The 18029-nt window shown below is 49.5% G+C and overlaps 2 long non-coding RNA genes across 2 annotated transcripts in view; one reads left to right on the forward strand and one right to left on the reverse strand.

The window, feature by feature from the left end:
• LOC139705393 (uncharacterized) overlaps positions 1-13196 on the reverse strand; it is a 27264-nt gene extending 14068 nt beyond the window's left edge. Inside the window, exon 1 of the long non-coding RNA XR_011707260.1 lies at positions 13076-13196. This is a non-coding gene — a long non-coding RNA (uncharacterized lncRNA). The remainder of the gene's footprint in view (positions 1-13075) is intronic.
• Positions 13197-13353: 157 nt separating this feature from the next.
• The window catches only part of LOC139705394 (uncharacterized), an 88895-nt gene continuing 84219 nt past the window's right edge, over positions 13354-18029 (forward strand). Inside the window, exon 1 of the long non-coding RNA XR_011707261.1 lies at positions 13354-13484. This is a non-coding gene — a long non-coding RNA (uncharacterized lncRNA). The remainder of the gene's footprint in view (positions 13485-18029) is intronic.

The raw sequence follows: 18029 nt of genomic DNA on the forward strand, positions 1-18029 counted from the left end.
AACCCACGCGGCGCGGCGTGCACGGGGACGAGACGGGGGCGCGCCCGAGGCGGGCCGTGACCCGCCCCGGACGGTACCGCCCGACCCGACCCGCACACGACATCACGCGCGCGCGAGAACGAGGGGAGGGAGCGTCAGAGACGCACGGCTCCCCACAAACCCAACGGTGGCACGGAGCCGCCCCGCGGCCCAGGCCGCCGCGCTCGCGCGGACGGGGACAGGGACGCGAGTGGTTCGGGGCCATGCCCTTCCCCACCTCCCCTGCCCCGCCCGGGGAACGGCGCGGCGGCACGAGCGGGGAGCGACTCCTCGCGACCGGACCGGGTCGTGGCCGGACACACGCACCCGAGCGGCACAACCCTCACGCGGCACCGTGCGGGTGCCCGGCGCCCCGCGGGGGCGGGGGTGGCGGACCCGTCGTCCCCCCCCCCAAGCACCGGCACACAACGACGCCGTCGCCAGCGGACAAGCGGCGGTGGCGGCCAGGAGGCGGGGGCCGCGGCGGGCCCCCCCGTGGGAGCGAACTCGCGAAGGGTCGAGAGAGCGGGCGGGCCAGGGTCAGAAGAGACCAGACGGGGACGGGCCCGGCAGCACGAGGAGGCGGCGGCTGCAGCCAGCGTGGGGAGCGGCGCGCCAGAAGGGCGGCAGGAAACGGGAGCGGGCACCTGCCCACCCGCGGAGGAGCCCCGCCCGGAGAGAGCTGGCCGAGCCGCGCGGGCCGCACCGGACGGACAAACCCAGGGCGGCACACGGTGTATCACCGCCAGCGCACACACTAGGCGCACGGGCGGTCCCGCGTGGCCCCGGACGAGCCGCCGGCCGGGTTCCCTGCATCAGCCAACCTCCCGGGAGGGCCCCCGCGGGGGACAGGGCCCCACCGCCCCACCGCCGCCGCAAGAGGCGCGGAGCCCCCGAACCCTCAACCCGCACACCGTGACGAGCATCCCCAGCGACAACCGCCCGTCCAGCGTGCCCACCGCCACACCCGGTACACGCCCGGGAGGGGGCGGCAGCGCGGCCGCGACCAGTCAGCCAGGGGGGAGGCTCGGCGGAGGCGAGGAGGGGGGCACAACCCCGCCGGGATGGAGGGCGCGCCGGAGGCAGCGAGGGGCAAAGAAACGCGGAGAGGAAACCGGGGAGAAGACCTCGGGCACAGAGTCGGGCCGCCAGGAAAACAAGCGGGGTCCCACCGCCACACGCGAGGGCGGTCCCGCACCGCCTGCGACGCCAACCCGGCCTCCGGTCCCAGCCCCGGAGCCTCCCAACGAGACCCGCCGCCCCGCCACCACAGGGTGGCCCTCCACGCGACGAGACGCGCCTGGACTCCAAACGCCAGCATGCAACGCCACACCTCGTGCCGGTCGAGTCCCACGACCTGGGCCTCTACGGCCCCCAGGGTCCGCTCGCTCACCACGCCGCCCGCGGAACGCTCCCAGGGGGGGCCGCGGCGGCCGCGCCCCAGGCCAGCGCACACGCACGCAGGCCGCCCGCCGGCTCGGGACCGGGAGCGGGCAGAGGGCCACTCGCAGCGGGCGAGGGGGAAGGGGGGACGGGGCCCCTCAACCCCCGGCTGCGCGAACAGAGCCCCACCGCCACCGCGCGCACACACGCGGCAGGCACCAGCGGCCCACACGGTGGCCCCACGTGCGCCAGAGGGCCCGGCCAGGCCCAGCAGGAACCCTCCCCCGACTCGAAGGGGGGAGGCGTGGGCCGCGGTAGGCACAAAGAGCAGGCGCTCGGCCCCCACCCGCGGGGGGCCGGCGGACCCCCGCCCTCCCAGACGGCGGGAAGGGGGGGACTCTCGCCTACACACACCACCGACGGTAGCGTAGCGCACAAGGCAGGGGGCGGCCAATGGGGGAATCCGGTACCCCACACGAGGCACGCCCTTCACGGATCGCTAGAGAAACGTTCCTCACTGAGGGTGGGCGGCACCCGACCCAGCCCCTCTCCCAACCGGCCACCGAGACAACGAGGGGGATCTGCGGTATGGGCAAGCACAAGGCTTCTTGAGCGTTCGCGGCCGGGGACACCCAAAGCCCCATCGCCTCGGGGACCGGACCGGCCCCAGCTCGGCGTCCCGCCACAATCGCTCAAACGCCCGGGCGACGTCTCCTTTCCCCCACCGGAGGTGGGGAAGAGCGCCCGGGCGCCCGCTCGCCTGACACTCCCCACGCCACTCGGCACTGGGGACGACAACGCAACCCGCTCCCCCCCGGAGAGGGAACGCGCAACGCTGCCGAGCTTACCGCCTCGATCCCCCGAGCGAAGCAACAACGCTCTTCCTTTCGGGCACTCGCCTCAGAAACCCCCGCAGACGGGGCGAGACCGACAGCGAGGCGGCGGCCGGCCGCGGCAGCGGCACTGGGATCGGGAACAGCACACACCGGCTCAGCCTCAGGCACCTCAGGAAACGACCCGGAGCGCCCCAGGAGCACCGAAGCAGAGGCGCACCGTCGCGCCAAAGCAGCACGGCGGCAGCCCTCCCCGGCGCGGGGAGGGCCACACACGGCCCTTGGCCGCCCAGAGCGGGCGGCGAGCGAGAAGCACCCGCTACGTCAAAGGACCCCGGGAGCGAGGTCGAGGCCGGATTCCGCACCCCCGCCCTTCCCCGCACCGCGAACGGGCGGGGAGGCAAGGCGAGGGACCCGCAGGCAGGACGAGAAGAGCTGGCCCATTCACCATGAATGTCCGTCCCTCGCCTGGCGCGGCTTTGGTCCAGCCCAGGAGAGCGCAGAGTCACCACATCGATCAGCAGGGTGGGCGGGAGAGACCCAGGGAGCAGGGGGAGACCCGGCGAGGACCGCTTCTAAGAGGAGCCTGCTACGGCCTCACCGGCCCCACACCCCAGGGAGAGCGGCCGACGACACGGAACGGGGAACGCCTGACACGCGCGACTCAGAGCCATGGAAACGAGCGTCGTCACACCGCCCCCGGTGCCCGCAGCGAGGAGCGCACGGGCGGTAAAGGACCACCCGCCACCTCCCCCGCCGCCCCCCGGCGCCAGAAGACCGGCCGGCCGGAGGTGGCACCACCGCGAGGGCACTCCAGGTGCGCCAAAGAGCCGTCGCACGCAGGCCCAGGCAAGCAGCTCCAGAGGGAACGGGTCCGGGCCACCCCATCAGCCCAGAGCCCGGCACGCACCCGGAGGCCCAAGCTCCCTCCCTCTGGCGGCACGCGCCAGAGGACAACGTGTCAGCACCTACCCGATGGCAGAAAACGGCCAACTCGGGCCAAAACAATCGCGACCGGGGCAACGGGGAACAGTTCACTCAGCACCGCCGCCTTCCCTGAACAGAGTCGCGGTCAGCACACCGCGATATCGGGCCCATCACCGAGCTCCAGAGCCCCTAGGGACAACTGGTCGACCCTCGTGGACGAAGGCGAAAACAAGAGACGGGGACCACCATCTCCAACGAGCAGGACCGGGGGGCGGCCGGGGAACACGCTAAGGCGACCCACCACCGAAGGACGCCGGGCATAGCCATCAGGACAAGCCCCGGGCAGCGGGCCCCCAAAGAGGGAATGCGGCAAGGCCGGCCAAGCACACCCCTCTGGCCCGCCCGGCGCAGCCCCGCGGCCAAAACCCGTGAGAGAGAGAGGGAGAGGGAGAGGCAGCGGGAGAAAAATAACACAGGAGTCCCGGCGACCGACCCAGACGGGGCCAAGCGAAGCCCGTGGCGGCGAAGGAACCGCTCAGACTGCCACCGAGGCGCCCGCGGCCCGGACCGAGCAGGGAGAGAAGACAACCGACACACACACAAAGCCTGCCGGTCCAGTATACCGCCAACGGGCCACAACGGCCCAGCCCAGCGCGACCGAGACAGTTCCGCTGGCGCCGCCCAACTCCTGGATCTCTGTCTCGGCCACCGCCACCGAATATCACGCCTTGGCGACTTCCGAGGATCAGACGCTCCCATGAAAGCGGCCACCAGGTGGAGCTCGACAACCGTCAACCAAATCAGGCGGAAGGGACGCGGAACCTCGGGCGGCGTCAGCGGGATCCGCTCCGCAGGGGTCGTAGAGAGTCACCCGGACACATCCCACCGGCCGGGTCGCCCCGCCAGGGGCGAAGAAGATGAACATCCTCTGATAGGGTCAAGAGACACTTCTCAGAACTGGATATACACTCTATCTACAATCTGTCTACAAAATGGAAAAAGAGGAAGAAAAAGAAAGAATTTGTTTTTCCTATTTGGTCACAGTTAATAAGGTAGAATATAATAAAGTCAGTCAATAAGGATAATGGACCAAATTAAGATTTTTCTAAGAAATGCAAAGGCATCTCCAGGATGTTAGCTTGAACAATCTTTCCAAACAAGTTTGTTTCACATAATGGTGGATAATTGGAGTGACTTGACTCATTGGATAATATGGTAAGACTCAAACTCAATTGTTAAAAGGCCAAAGCCAATTAAAATGTCATAGGCCAAGCTTACAGCCTTTGTACATTTCCAAAATTTATTGACCACAAATTTTAAACAACAGCCTCAATACTAGACTTGTGTATCTACCTGTAAACTGGTTATCAGGTTCCCTTTATTTAGCATTCTAAGTGTTCTGTCATTTTTACTCATTTACATGAATCTTACTGCTTTTACTCTTGCCTTCCTTTGTTGTCTGTGGGTTCTATTCTTCAAATTCATGAGATAAAAGTTAAGAAACAAATCGGCAGTAGGCTGCTAGTGTCATCCAATAAGAGCTGAAAAGTCACTCAACTTAAAGAAATCCCTGGTTCCATCAAAATCCAGTCTTTAAAATGGTCTTAAAAAAATACCTCAGACAAATGAACCTATCACTCTGCCTCTCAGAACAAAGATGCCTCCTTCACATAATAAACAGTTATCAACTATCCCTGCCACAGCGACTTTCACAGTCTGATGGAAGTTTGTAACCAGATTTCTGAAGATCCCCAGAGGTAAGGTGGGTGCTCCTGGGGACAAAGGAATCTGGCGTGGGGGGAGTTTCAGAGCAGAAGCACAGAAGAACCTTGACCAAATTTATGATGACTTAGTAATCACCATCCCTAAGTTTCCAAAATTCACCTTGTAAGAATATTACTGTCTAAGCAATGTTTGAATACTTGTTTAAACGTTTAAACAACATTTTCCAGCGGACCTGTCTCTCAGAAGGTGTAGCTCTCGCTCCTCAGGTTCAATGGGGATCAGGGAACATAGAGAGTTAGCATGCCTTTACCCACAGTTGTGCTTGTCCAGAAGGTATGGGCACCGTGACAAAGCTCAACCCCAGTATGGAATAATGAATGGCAAAATGTCACAGAGAACAAAGTTGGCTTGGATTTTACCTTACCTTCTCAATCCTGTCCAGAAAGAGCTCTTGGGCACAAGTTCAGCTGCCCTACAGCAGGACTCTCACTTGGAGCCCAACACAAATGCTGTGTACATGGTGAACGCCGAATGCTTGCAGCTGCTCAGAAGGCGCCATCACTACCCTCCAGACGCCATGCTGATGAGCGCTGGCACTGACCCCCGTGACTCCACGGAACTGTGCTGCTGCCCCAGGGCATGTGTGTGCACACCCATCAGGCCTGCTGGGAGATGGGTGGGGTAATCCTGGGACCTCCGGGGCAGGGCGTGGTGGCATCTGTTTGGCCAAGGGCAATTGAGGCCTGGAGAAGGCTTTTGTGAAATACCAGCACAGTCCGGATAAAACCTAATTGATCTCAGGGTGCTCAAAAGTTGGATGGTGGCCCAGAAGCCTCCTCTATCCTTTTTCCTGTCTCTTTTGATCCCAAGATCTTGGTAAAATAGAGGAAACCTGAAGGAGTGTACCAGATTCGCTTCCCAGGCTTTTTGGCAGGAGCTCACGGTATGAGGAATATTTCATTTTTAAATGGATAATATAATAATGGAATCGCTTTGTTTCGCTTCCTACCCTGCAGATGTTAGAGTTCAAGTACTCCAATATGGCTGAGGCAGGTTACCACTACATTGATACAGGATGACAAGACAAGGAGATTAATCATCATGTCCCTATTTACCATGACAACTCCCGCCAAAGGACTTATCGCCATGGCAACTCCCGCCTCAGTTTTGTCTTCCTAATATAACCAATGAGGATAAAGCAGACAGAATTCAATTTTGCCTTTCTAAAGTAACCAATGAGGGAATAGTGGATGCTCTTCATAACCAATGGGAACAAATGGGGTAAGTTCTTCAATCAGGTCTGTGTAGGGGAGTGATTTCTTCATACTCAGCATGTAAGACTAATTTTACTGAAATGTGAGCCTTGAGCTTCTCTCTTGCTTGGCCCACTCCACTTTAACCTCACAGAGTGCTACTTTCACTGTCACCTTCAGTAACCAAGGACCTGAACCCCAACTTCACAACCCATTTACATGACATCTTTTCTCAGAATACACCAAAGTTAAAAAAGGCGGCTGGAAAGAAGCCATGCACAGAACTGAGAAGGGATAATACTAGATGGAACACAACATAGAAAATGTTAGTGTAAAAAAAGAAAGAAAAAAAATTACCAAAGATTAATTGTAATTATTTGGGAATGACATTCTTTTCCAATGATGGTACTTTTATGTAGAATTTCAGGTACTAGAAGATGCCAGAGTCAGGTAAGAAAAAAATGCCACTTGTGAACTAGACAGGGAGATGGGTCATCACATTCCTATGTCTCATTGCCATGACAACTCCCACCACTAAAGACTTATCACCATGGCAACTCCTGCCTCAGGTTTGGCATTCTAAAACAACCAAGGGGTTTGAACTGGAGAGTATTCTAATTAAGTTTTCTGAAGTAACCAATGGGGAAAAACTCAGATGCTATTTTAATCAAGATAATCAATGGGAGCAAATGGATTAAGGTTTTAAATGAGGTCTCTATAGGGAAGTAAATGGTTTACAGCTAAGTATATAAGAAATTGCTTTCTAGACTTTCTAGATTTGTGGACTTTGAGAATCTCTGTCAACCCACTCCACTCCACCTCCTTCACCTTCACCTTCAATAATTCTGTCCTTTGCCTGTTACTTCTGTGTGTCTTGCTCAGGACTTGAACCCCAACAGGAACCCCAACAATAACAGTACGTGACCACTGCAGTGGTAAAATGCCTTGTGTTGTAACTGTAGGCAATGATGTTAAGGCAAGGACAGAAATTTAAAGGCAAAACGCATGAGAATTACAAGAGCTAACTAAAAGCTGAACCTTGACCACCATGGCTAAAAACATGAGTGGAATTCATCTGAGGCTGCCCAAATGATTGTTGGGCAGATCCTTGTAGAAACACTTTCTGTATAAAGCTATGGTGGTCTCTGTGCAAATTGTGATTATGGTGCCATATTTTGTAATACACTAACAAATAACTATTGCTCCCTCTCTGTTTATATTCAGTTTTAGCCAGTCTGAAGTACAGATCAGGGGTGAGGGTGCATGAGTTTGGGACATGAGGACCACCTGTGCTCATTTCTCAGAAACATGGCTAACTTCACAGACTGCAGGTGTAGGAAAGAAAGGCATGTAGTTGAGGCATTTGAAAATACCTTTATTTTTGCTTCATTAAAATTTCCAGTAACAGGCAAATGCACTGTTGCCAGCTCTTGTACTGAGCCTTGCTTTCCGTCCCTCACACCATACAGAGGCAATTGGGCTTCACACGCAGCAGCAACAGATAGGTAGATAGCACGCAGGCCTGGTGTCTCTTTTTAACCTCTGGTGTTGCATATTCTGGGAAGGGACATAAGAACATTAACACTGGGCAAAAATCAGTAGAAAGCCAAAGGAAACTAAGTAGAAAGCAGTAATGACCAGCTGGGTGTGCTATGTCGTCTCCTCAAATCCCTGGCATTTATCTGCTCTCATCTCGTTTTTCCTTTTCCTTGTTTACCTTCACAGAAACAGGTAAGTCCTCCCCAGCCCTGCCTGTCTCAGCCCATGGGTGCACCAGCTTCTCTGTGCTTGATACACTTCTGGCTTTCACTGTCTCTTTTTTTCCACCAGAGGGCAGTGGTTCTACATTTTTTAGTTTTCTTTCCAAAGTGGTTCTACATTTTCTAATTTTCTGTCCCCTGTAGTTACTAAAACATTTTTTTAAATTTTATTTTGTGTGTGTGTGTGTGTGTGTGCGTGTGTGTGTGCGTGCGCACAAGCTGTGGCTGTCAGTGCTGTTTTGTGGGAAGGTGCTGGAATGCATGCTCAACCTATGCTCTCTCTCTGTTGGATATTTTGCTCAAATTTTGTACTCTAGGTTCTGCCATCCTAATTAGTGTTCTGTGGAGATAGGATAGCTAAGTCTGCAGCCAGCATGGCATGAAACTGCTTAGCTTGTAAGAGGAGGAGCACCAGAAAGACATAAAGAGTCAGTGGATTTGTAGAGATGTCATTTGCCCACCAGCCTCCTCTTCAGTACTATCTACATCTTAACTTCAGGTCGTTCTCTGGGTGTTTCCCCCCCCCCCCCAGCTTAGTGGAGAGATCCCAAAAAGTTTTTTCATCAAGATTTAAGCAGCGAATTTTACAGGTACATTCCTCCTAATTTATTCCTCTCTATACACAGTTCAAAGGGACTTCCACCCAGTCACTTTGACCTCAGACAGACCTTAGGGAGGCAGCAGGGAATACATGCTCATTTGGATTAGAGTAGAAATTTTACTTGTGCTGAAGCTGCTGCACAGAAATGAGAGCAAAATTCTTCCTGCTCCCAACCCCACTTTTGTCAGTGTCAAATTCCCCAGCTGCCTTGCATGGTAGCATGACAAAAGGTGAGAGCCTGAATCCAGAGTACTCTGTCCCACCTTTTCTACTAGTGAACTGAGATAAAGATTTGGTGAAATTTTGCATAAAAATACTTCTGATGTATATGTTTTCAAATCTTTCTTAGTATTTATTTCTCACTTGTGGGGATTAAACACAGACGCACATAGCCACTAAGATATACCCCCAACCCCTCCCCCAGCTTTTGAGACTGTTCAACCAAGTTGTCTCAAACTTGAGGTCCTCAGCTTTCAGTTCACTGGTATAGCTATTCATCACCATACCTGGCTAGTTTTAAAATCTTTATTTTTGATTTTTATGAATTTTCTTTGGAGGAACCCATAATTACCAGTTCTCGCATGTGATACAGAACTACATCACCAGAGGAGTATCCATGTCACTCACTCTAATCCATGACTAATTCATGCTTTCTCCTAGATTCCTAGTTTGAAGAAAGATATTAAAGTTCACTTAATAGGTCTACCACCTTTGGCCTCTGTTACATCTGCTGATATTCACCACTTCTCTACCATTTATAACATGGTTGCTGATCATTATCTGGGGTCTACAAAGAACCTAATGCAAGTCAACGTGCATGGGCACCATGTCAAGGACAGGCACATGTGTCATGACCTCCTTTCCTCACCAGGACAGCACATCCACTCTGCCCATCAGTACCTTTGTGATCTCCACTAGAGGGCACTCATCCAGTAAGGTATATATGGATGGCAAGAAACTATTGCCTTCTGACACCACCTGCCACAAAATCCATGTGGGATTAGAGTCCACCGTCACTGTAACACATGACAGCAATACAAAAAAAAAAAAGAGTAAAATAAATAAAGACTTTTTAGGTCACAAGTGCTATGCAAGTCAGAGGACACAGAGACCAAACAAGCCATAAAGGATATTCAGGACAAAAAAAAAAAAAAAGTCAATTTTGTAGTCAATACAGGCTATGTAGTCTGTAGAAAATACTAATGACATATTGTCTTAGCAAGTCATAGACACTAAGTAGTTATAGGGGCTATTATGATCACTTAGGCTACTCAGGTCATAGATTACATGTAGGTCATAGAGGTGATATAGTTTTAGAGGCTACTGGTGCCATGATGAGAAGAAAGTTCTGAAAGGCTACAGAGGTATTTTAGAACAGTCATGCATTAAAGAATCTTTTTGCAACATAGTCATTGTGGCCACAGAAGCTATTCAGATAGTAGAGACTCCACAGATCATAGAGAATTGCAGGTCATGAAGTTTACTCAGGTTTTAGGGTTAATCATGACACAGAAACTGCTGAGGACACAGAAACTACACAGAGCATAGAGGCTTCTCAGGTGATAGGAGCTACCAAGGTAATTTAGAATTATAAGGACAAGGAGATTAGGCAGGTAATGTCGAATTCTCCAATTATAAACTCTATGCAGTTTAAAAAGGCTGCACAGCTTTTAGAGAATATACAGATTATATAAATTACACAGCTGATAGAGGCTATGGATGTAATACTGCCTAAAAGAGGTTATAAAGACTGCTAGGTAATTTAGGCTACTCCAGCCACAAAGGCTATGCAGGTCATAGAGCTTATGTTGGGAGCAGTATCAAACCATAAGATAAAAGAATTTTTTTTCTGTGCTTACAACACTGCAGGGCTATCTGAGGTGATTAATTGCATTTTCCTGAAGATCTCAAGGAAAATGGTTGATGGATACAGAGATTAGCTTCTGAGAAACTCTTATACCCTCCTGTGGCTAACTCTCTAATTCACCTGGGCAAGCTTGAAGTGGATGGTCCCAAATATAATGGATTCTTTTGGCTGCCTTAGCAATAGCTCATTTCAATTTTTCTCAACTGGGAAAAGCAATTTTGAAATGTTTGGCTAAAACAAAAGTGGTTTAAAAGACATTGGGAAATAATTTAATGTTTTTGAAAGAAAATCTAATCCTATTAAGGTTTGCTAAATTATGATCACATATAGACATTATTTTCTCCCTTCATCTCTCTCTCCTTCCTCACTTACTTTTAGAGCGGGCAAATGCTTTCTCTAAGTATATTTCTGTAAATTAAGAAAGAGGGGGCTGAGGATGTGGCTCAAGTGGTAGCGCGCTCGTCTGGCATGCGTGCGGCCCGGGTTCAATCCTCAGCACCACATACAAACAAAGATGTTGTGTCCGCCAAATACTAAAATAAATAAATAAATATTAAAATTCTCTCTCTCTCACTCTGTCTTAAAAAAAAAAAAAGAAAAAAGAAAGAGTGGAGGTCCCATGAAGCTGATCTTTTGCAAATTTCACTAAACATCTATAGCAGAAAAAATTTATACTGGGCTTTTGACATTCACAGATTGAATGCTCTCCATTTTGATTACTCATTAAGACCCTGACAGGGATCCACAGGCAAATGTCCTGTAAATAAATGTGAATCATGAACTTACAGCTCGCTGAAGATCTGAAGAATTCCATCATGATTACAAAAGTATCAGTATACATTCAAATGATATTTGAGAAAAACCAACTTCCTAAAATAAAACTATTTACTACTGTTAAGGTTGGAAATAAAACTGAAGATTAAGAACATTATAATTGATAGGTATAAAATGAATTTTGAGTGAAGTCAATCATAGTTTAGATCTATAACATGGAACACCAAAACAGAAAACCTACTTTTTTCCAACTTCTATTATTTAGTTGTGGTCCCTTATTAACTAACTTATGAATTCAGAAATGTAATTTTAAAACAGGCTTTCATGAAAGTTTAGAAAAATGAATCTTTATTTTTTTAAAATTATTTATACATGACAGTAGACAGCATTTTGGCACATCACACATAAATGGAATATAATTTCTCATTCTTCAGGTTGCACATGATTTAGAATTGCACAGGTTGTGTAATAATATATGACATAGGCCAATAATGTCTTAATCATTTGACTATGCTTAATGTTTTAATCATTTGACTGTGCTTCCTATTCTCATACCTCATATCAGAAAGTAATAATGAAGAAGATAATGTAATAATACCTTCAAAAAGCCAGGGGATGTAACTGTCAGGATAGAATTCTGTCCTGCTAAACCAGCATTCAAAGGTAGAGAGAAGGTGAAAATATTTTCATATAAGACTGAAAATTTGATTTTGGAGATAGAAGATGGCAGCGAGGGGAGTGCACTGCCCCCGTGTGCTGCTTCACTGTGTGGGAGTATGACAAGTCAGGACGGCTAAAGGCTATCTTGTTAGGAATTTCCAGCAATAGTGGGGTGCTCCGGAACCTGGAGGAAGGATTTCCATCGCACGAGGATCGGCTACGGGGACTCAAACGCGAGAGGTTTGTCGCACGGAGGGTAACACTGCTTATTCAGCAAATCGCCCCGCGGCTAGAGTCTGCAGTGCGCGCTGGGAAACGAGGAGATAGCGACGCAGGAATACAGCGCTGCAGTTTCTGCCAGCCGTGCAAACACGGTACTCAGGGCTGAATTCTGGGTTTGAGACGGGGGAAGGAAGCGGTCCATCTCGGTTCTCCACACCGGTCAGACCACAGAGGAGGCCAGCAGCCACCATGTTGGAAAGCTGACGTCACCATCCCTGTTTTCGACTGACCGCAGCTCATTCAGCCATAGAACAGGTAATTTCAGGCTGCAATTCGCCTGCGGCTTGCAGACAGATTGCTAGGGTTCAGTGCCTGGGGGCTTCTTAGAACCTGATCTTATCGGAGCGAACACCGAGCTCGGGGCGGCCGAGCCCGGAACCGCCCTGGCCCAGGGCTGGGGAGCCTGCGGAGGCTGCTTCTCGGACCCTGCTCCTATCAGAGCTTACACCGAGCACGGAGCGGCCGAGTTCCGGCTCCCGGAACTGCCCTGGCCCAGGGCTAGGAGCCCACGGAAACTGCTTCTCCATCCGGGTCCTGCTGAGGGCCGGTCAGGACTTGCCACAGTCTGGCTGGGCACAAATGCCGCAGTCTGGCTGGGCACACAATCATGAGCCACCACACAGCTTGTAGATTCAAACAGCAACTCTTTATTCCCGAACTCACACCAGCCGTCTACAATCACGTTCTGGGGAAATCCACGTTCTCTGCCCAAATCCACTTTCTCTGCCCAAATTCACCTCCACTGGGCTTCTATCTCCAAAATATACTGTCTGAATCCCGTGAGAACTCAAGGGGAACTCAGGCAGCAGGATACGCCCTATTCCCAGCAGGAATAATCTTAAACTTTAAACCTGGAACCTAAACCGGGAAACGCCCTAATCTGCCTTGGTCCTTGAACAAGGTCACCTACATTTAATGTCACTGCAACATGGGGTACGCTGGCAAGGAAATTGTCATACCTACTTGGCTAATGGCTCCCAGCAAGGACTCACCCGTTGCTTTGGTTGCCCGGCAAGGGGAACGAAATGCTGCCATTCGCATAGGATACCAACATGGCAGAGATCTGATGTCATCAGAAAGCGGCGGAGGAGAGAACTTCATCAATACCAGCGGCGACAGAAACAGTTGGTCTCCTGGTAGGGGGGGTGAGGCACAGACACCCGAGTCTCCTCAATTTGTCGAGTCTCCTCAATTTGTCGTCGAGCCAGAGGGGAGGAGCCGGGCTGCCGCCAGCACCCGGAGCAGGCCCAGCGGCTCGCCAGCGTGGTGACCGCGTGACCCCAATTGGAGAGGGGGCGGAGCGGAGCCGCCACCAGCACCGCAAGGTGGGCAGACCCGCGACCCAGTGGTACATGGGCGTGGTAGGAGGCGCAGGGCAGAACCGCCGCCCGCGCTTGCAAGGTAAACAGACCTGTCACAGACTGGCGGGTCAGGCCCAGTGGCCTGCCAGTGTGGTACACACGTCACCCCAACTGGAGTAGGGGCAGAGCAGATCCTTCTCCCACGCCCGGATCAGGCCCTGCCAGTATGGTGGCCACGTGACCCCAATTGGAGTGGGGGGCGGAGCGGAACCGCCACCCGTGCCCGCAGGGTGAGCAGACCTGTGACCAACCTGCAGATCAGGCCCAGGGGTCCGCAGGCGTGGTAGGAGGGGCAGGGCAGATCCGCCGCCCGCGCCTCCAAGATAGGCAGACCTCCGACAGACCGGCGGATCAGGCCCAGTGGCCTGCCGGCGTGGTACACTCGTCACCCCAATTGGAGTAGGGGCAGAACAGAGCCGCCGCCAGCGCCCAGAACAGGCCCAGTGACCTGCCTATTGCCTGCCTATCACCTGCCATTTGTCCCCCATTTATGGATCACCACATGTTAGTCTGGAGACTGCTTGCAGACTGCAGGTGGATCATGGATCACTGCCCTCTGATGTCTGCAAGTCTATTGTCACAGTACTCATAGATCTGTTTACACATGACCACAGCAATCTTGGGATACCCACTGGGGACTGCAGGTTTGCTGCCAATACTGCCACCATCTTGAGGCATGGCCACCTCAGTCTGGAGACACTGGCCAGGGCCTGGAGATACGTTGGCGTGGTACTTGTGGCTCTGGTTGCACCTGTGGTCTTTGTGCTGGGTGTGCTAGTGGCCACCATCTTGATACCTCTTTGCAGGGTCACTCCTTAGTGTAAGTGCATGTCTTGTGGTCTTTATGCAAAATGAAATGGCATTGAAATCTTGGTACTGCAGTAAAGGCTGGGGAAGCTGAAACACAGTTTCATCAGATTGCAGCTAGGTTTGTGTGGCCAGTCTGAGTCTGGCAAGCTGTGGAATGTCAGAGACTAGGGGCAGTTCCTCAGGGGAGCTCAGGTTGGAGAAACTGGAGAAACCCAGACTCTGTCCAGCTCACTGAGTCTTGAACTGCATGGGGAGAGAAAGGACTGGCTAGAGTGGGTGGGAAGACTGGAAGAGGATGTGAGAGCATATTGCCATCAGCTCATGCACCCAACTGGTCTGGCACCCAACTGGTCTGGTGTAAGGCCAAGCCCCAGCTTCGTGATTCTCTAAAAGGAAGTTTGGCATGGATGGGGCAGGGGATCTATTTTTGACAGTGTTATCATTTAGGTTTTTTTTTTTTTTCTTTTAAACATTTATTTTATTTTATTTTTATGTGGTGGTGAGGCTCAAACCCAGTGCCTCGAACATAATTGGTGAAAACTCTACCTCTAGGCATAGCCACAGCCCTCATTTAGTTTTATATATGGAAACATAACACCTTGAATTTTAAAATAAAACTATCAATGCCAGGCTTTGTTCTAGGCAAAGAGGACATAGACATGAACAAAACAGCAAGGAACCTGTACTCCTATACTTGTGAGGGCTACTATTCCCGAAGTCTGACCCAAGAATTCAAGCACTAAAGAGATCTGGAGTACCGACCCCTTCTATGATGATCTAAGGTTACCATCCATGAATGTTTTACCTTCTCAATTATTCTAAAACACCCCTCTCCATGTCATTTACCTGCTCCAACCCTTTTCTACCTGTGAGATAAAGACCTCCTTAAGAAGCCCTCCCTTTCTTGCTTCTCCACTTGCATCTCCCACCCCTTATTGAGGTTTCAAGAATTCTTGTCTCATCCCTACTTGTAATTTTGGGTACTTTCCATTGTTAAACGTGCTAACTCCTTATTAGACACCAGATGGCGCCAGAACTATACTTTTGACTTTTTTAGCGTCCAACAGAGTATCTGCCTACTTATTGACTGACTTGTTTTCTAAAAATTTTAGAAAGCCCTTCAGTACTTGTTTTACAAGTAGCTTTTTAATTTTTTTCATACAAATCTTCATTAATTGTATGTATGAAATTAATCATCCAGCGGTGAAAGGGAGTTACACTCACCATCCAGTGTGTGTGTGTGTGTGTGTGTGTGTGTGTGTGTATGAACATACATATTTATATACATATATGTATATTTATTTTTCAAAATTTTATTCAGAAGTGGGGTAAGGGTTTCAATGCAGTCATGGCTTCTTCCTACTCCTGTTGTGCCTGGGATGTTTCAGGAGTCCTTACTAATATTGCAGGCATTTCTTTCTCTTTTCTATGCTGTGATTATTATAAGCCAATAAATAAAATAAATATATCTCAGAGATGTCAAGTGTTATCTCACTTGTGGTTGTCCATTGGGCATCTGTAGGCATCAGTGAATAATCTGTGCTTTTTGGCAAAAGCAGCTTTTAAGTCTCTTGGTATGACAAGGATTTGTGGCCATTTAGCAGAACTGTCCCCATGGATATGATTATCAACAGAATATGTATTATATAACATGATGGCATGACTTGGTAACAGGAATAAAGTGGTTTAACCTGATTTATGTATTTAAATTTATATATTTTATAGATATTTAATATACATATAATTGTATACTTATATATTTTGAATATATGTATCTCTCTGTCTCTCTCACACACATATATGTTTATAATATTGTCTGTAGGATAAGCTGGTTTTGGGGATGGATTGAGGTGAGTGTAATGGTGAAAACACCAAGGACAATTGCTGAATTTTTGACGTGAGCACTCTAGGGTACTTGCTGATACCCAATCCTGTATGGGGCAGAAAGACCGCATGAGACAGGGAAAAGAGTGCTGTCTTGAGGAAGGCTTTTGCATTGATGTTTGTGATTTCTCTTAGATATCCACATGAACATGTCTGAAGGTGAGAGGAGAGGAGTGGGAAGAAAATGGATATTTGGAGGCAGGGGAATGTGGAAAATTCTGCCATGAGACTTAGCATAATCCTGGGTGTGGGTGAAGATACAGAAGTACAAGGAGCATTTCTCTGAGCTGGGGACACACCTATATTTAGCAATGGAAAAGAGAAGTCTATGAAGGAGACGGAGAGTGAGGGCATCCAGTTAAGGAGATAGAAAACCAGGGAAATGGGCTGGGGATGTGGCTCAAGAGGTAGCCCGCTCACCTGGCATGCATGCGGCCCAGGTTCAATCCTCAGCACCACATACAAACAAAGATGTTGTGTCCGCTGAAAACTAAAAAATAAGTATTAAAAAATTAACTCTCTCTCTCTTTCAAAGAAAAAAAAAAAGAAAAAGAAAACCAGGAAAATATAATGACATGGATTTCTGGAAGAGATGATTTTAAAAAGAAAGGTAGAACTTCTTGTTCTGAAAACCACTAAAATGTGAACTATAGGGTGACAAAGGAGGGACCTTGAGATTTGGTGCCCTAGTGGTTTCTGATGATCTCAGTGGAACCCCTGTTCTCATGTGGTGAGAATTGAAGCCAATTGGATGATTTATGGAAAAATTAAGGTCAGCATAGTAAAAGCAGTAGCTGGAGATTGTTTTTCTGATTGTGTACAATGAGATAAAGGGGACTCAGCCAGGTGTTAACATTTATGGTCTCTGAGATGTGGGGAGAAGTTCATTCCAGCAAGTGCTTGTTTGTAGCTGCAGAAATCTTTTTTTCTATTACTGTGTTTGCCACCTACACCCTGGAATTGATTTTTTTAAAGTAATATGGAAGCTCAATAGTAATATCTTGAGAGTAGAAAGGGTGCTGGGGCAGGACAAGGGATGAAAGTAGAAGATAGATAATTAGATATGATCACTGTGTACCATGCATTTGGAAATATTATGCTCGATTCCATTAACATGTGCAATAAATATTTGTTAATTAAAAAAAATTAAAAGTAATTATTCTATTTGATTACTAAAAGGTAGGCACTCAACATCGAGGGAGAGAATATCCTATAGTTTGTTTCCTGCTTGCGAAAATGGTCATTGTCAGTTACTTGTAAAAATAATTGATTAAATAATTTTGGAAGGAATAGTATGGATTTGAAATGCCTTTTTGCCACAGCATAATGAGGTTACCTGATGGTCACTGAAATATTTGAAGTGCTACAGTCCATCCATTTTCAAAGTAGTAGTTTGTGCCAGGTTCATCCTTTGGGAATGTAATACTTTCCCCTTATTCCTTAACTATTTGTTGCATTTAAGTCACTGAGTCTGCCCACTCCTAATAAGACAAGGATGCTAAGCTCCACATGAAGGAGGGGATGCTATTCTCCTGTATTGTTTTGAACTCTTCTATATGAAAGATTTGTCTGTTCTCATCACTTTTTATCAATGAAGTCAATTATTTTTTTATCACTAAATACATATGAGTTTGTTGCTTTCACTGATATTTTACTGTTAAAGGTTTTTATTTTATTGCTCATATTTTTTTCAGCTTTCACTCTTTCAGGATCTTTTACTTTAGTTCTTATGCCATTTGTCAGGCATCCACATGTGGGACACCTTGGGAGACTCTCCTCCTACTCTTTCTTCTCTTCCTCCTTCTATGTTCAGGCTCATTTTTTAGTTTATCTTACCAGATCCTAGAATCAGCACCTTCTGCAGTGAAATATGCTCCTTTTTACTGGTATT

Source organism: Marmota flaviventris, chromosome 4, assembly GCF_047511675.1.
Source record: "Marmota flaviventris isolate mMarFla1 chromosome 4, mMarFla1.hap1, whole genome shotgun sequence".
Taxonomy (NCBI): Eukaryota; Metazoa; Chordata; class Mammalia; order Rodentia; family Sciuridae; genus Marmota; species Marmota flaviventris.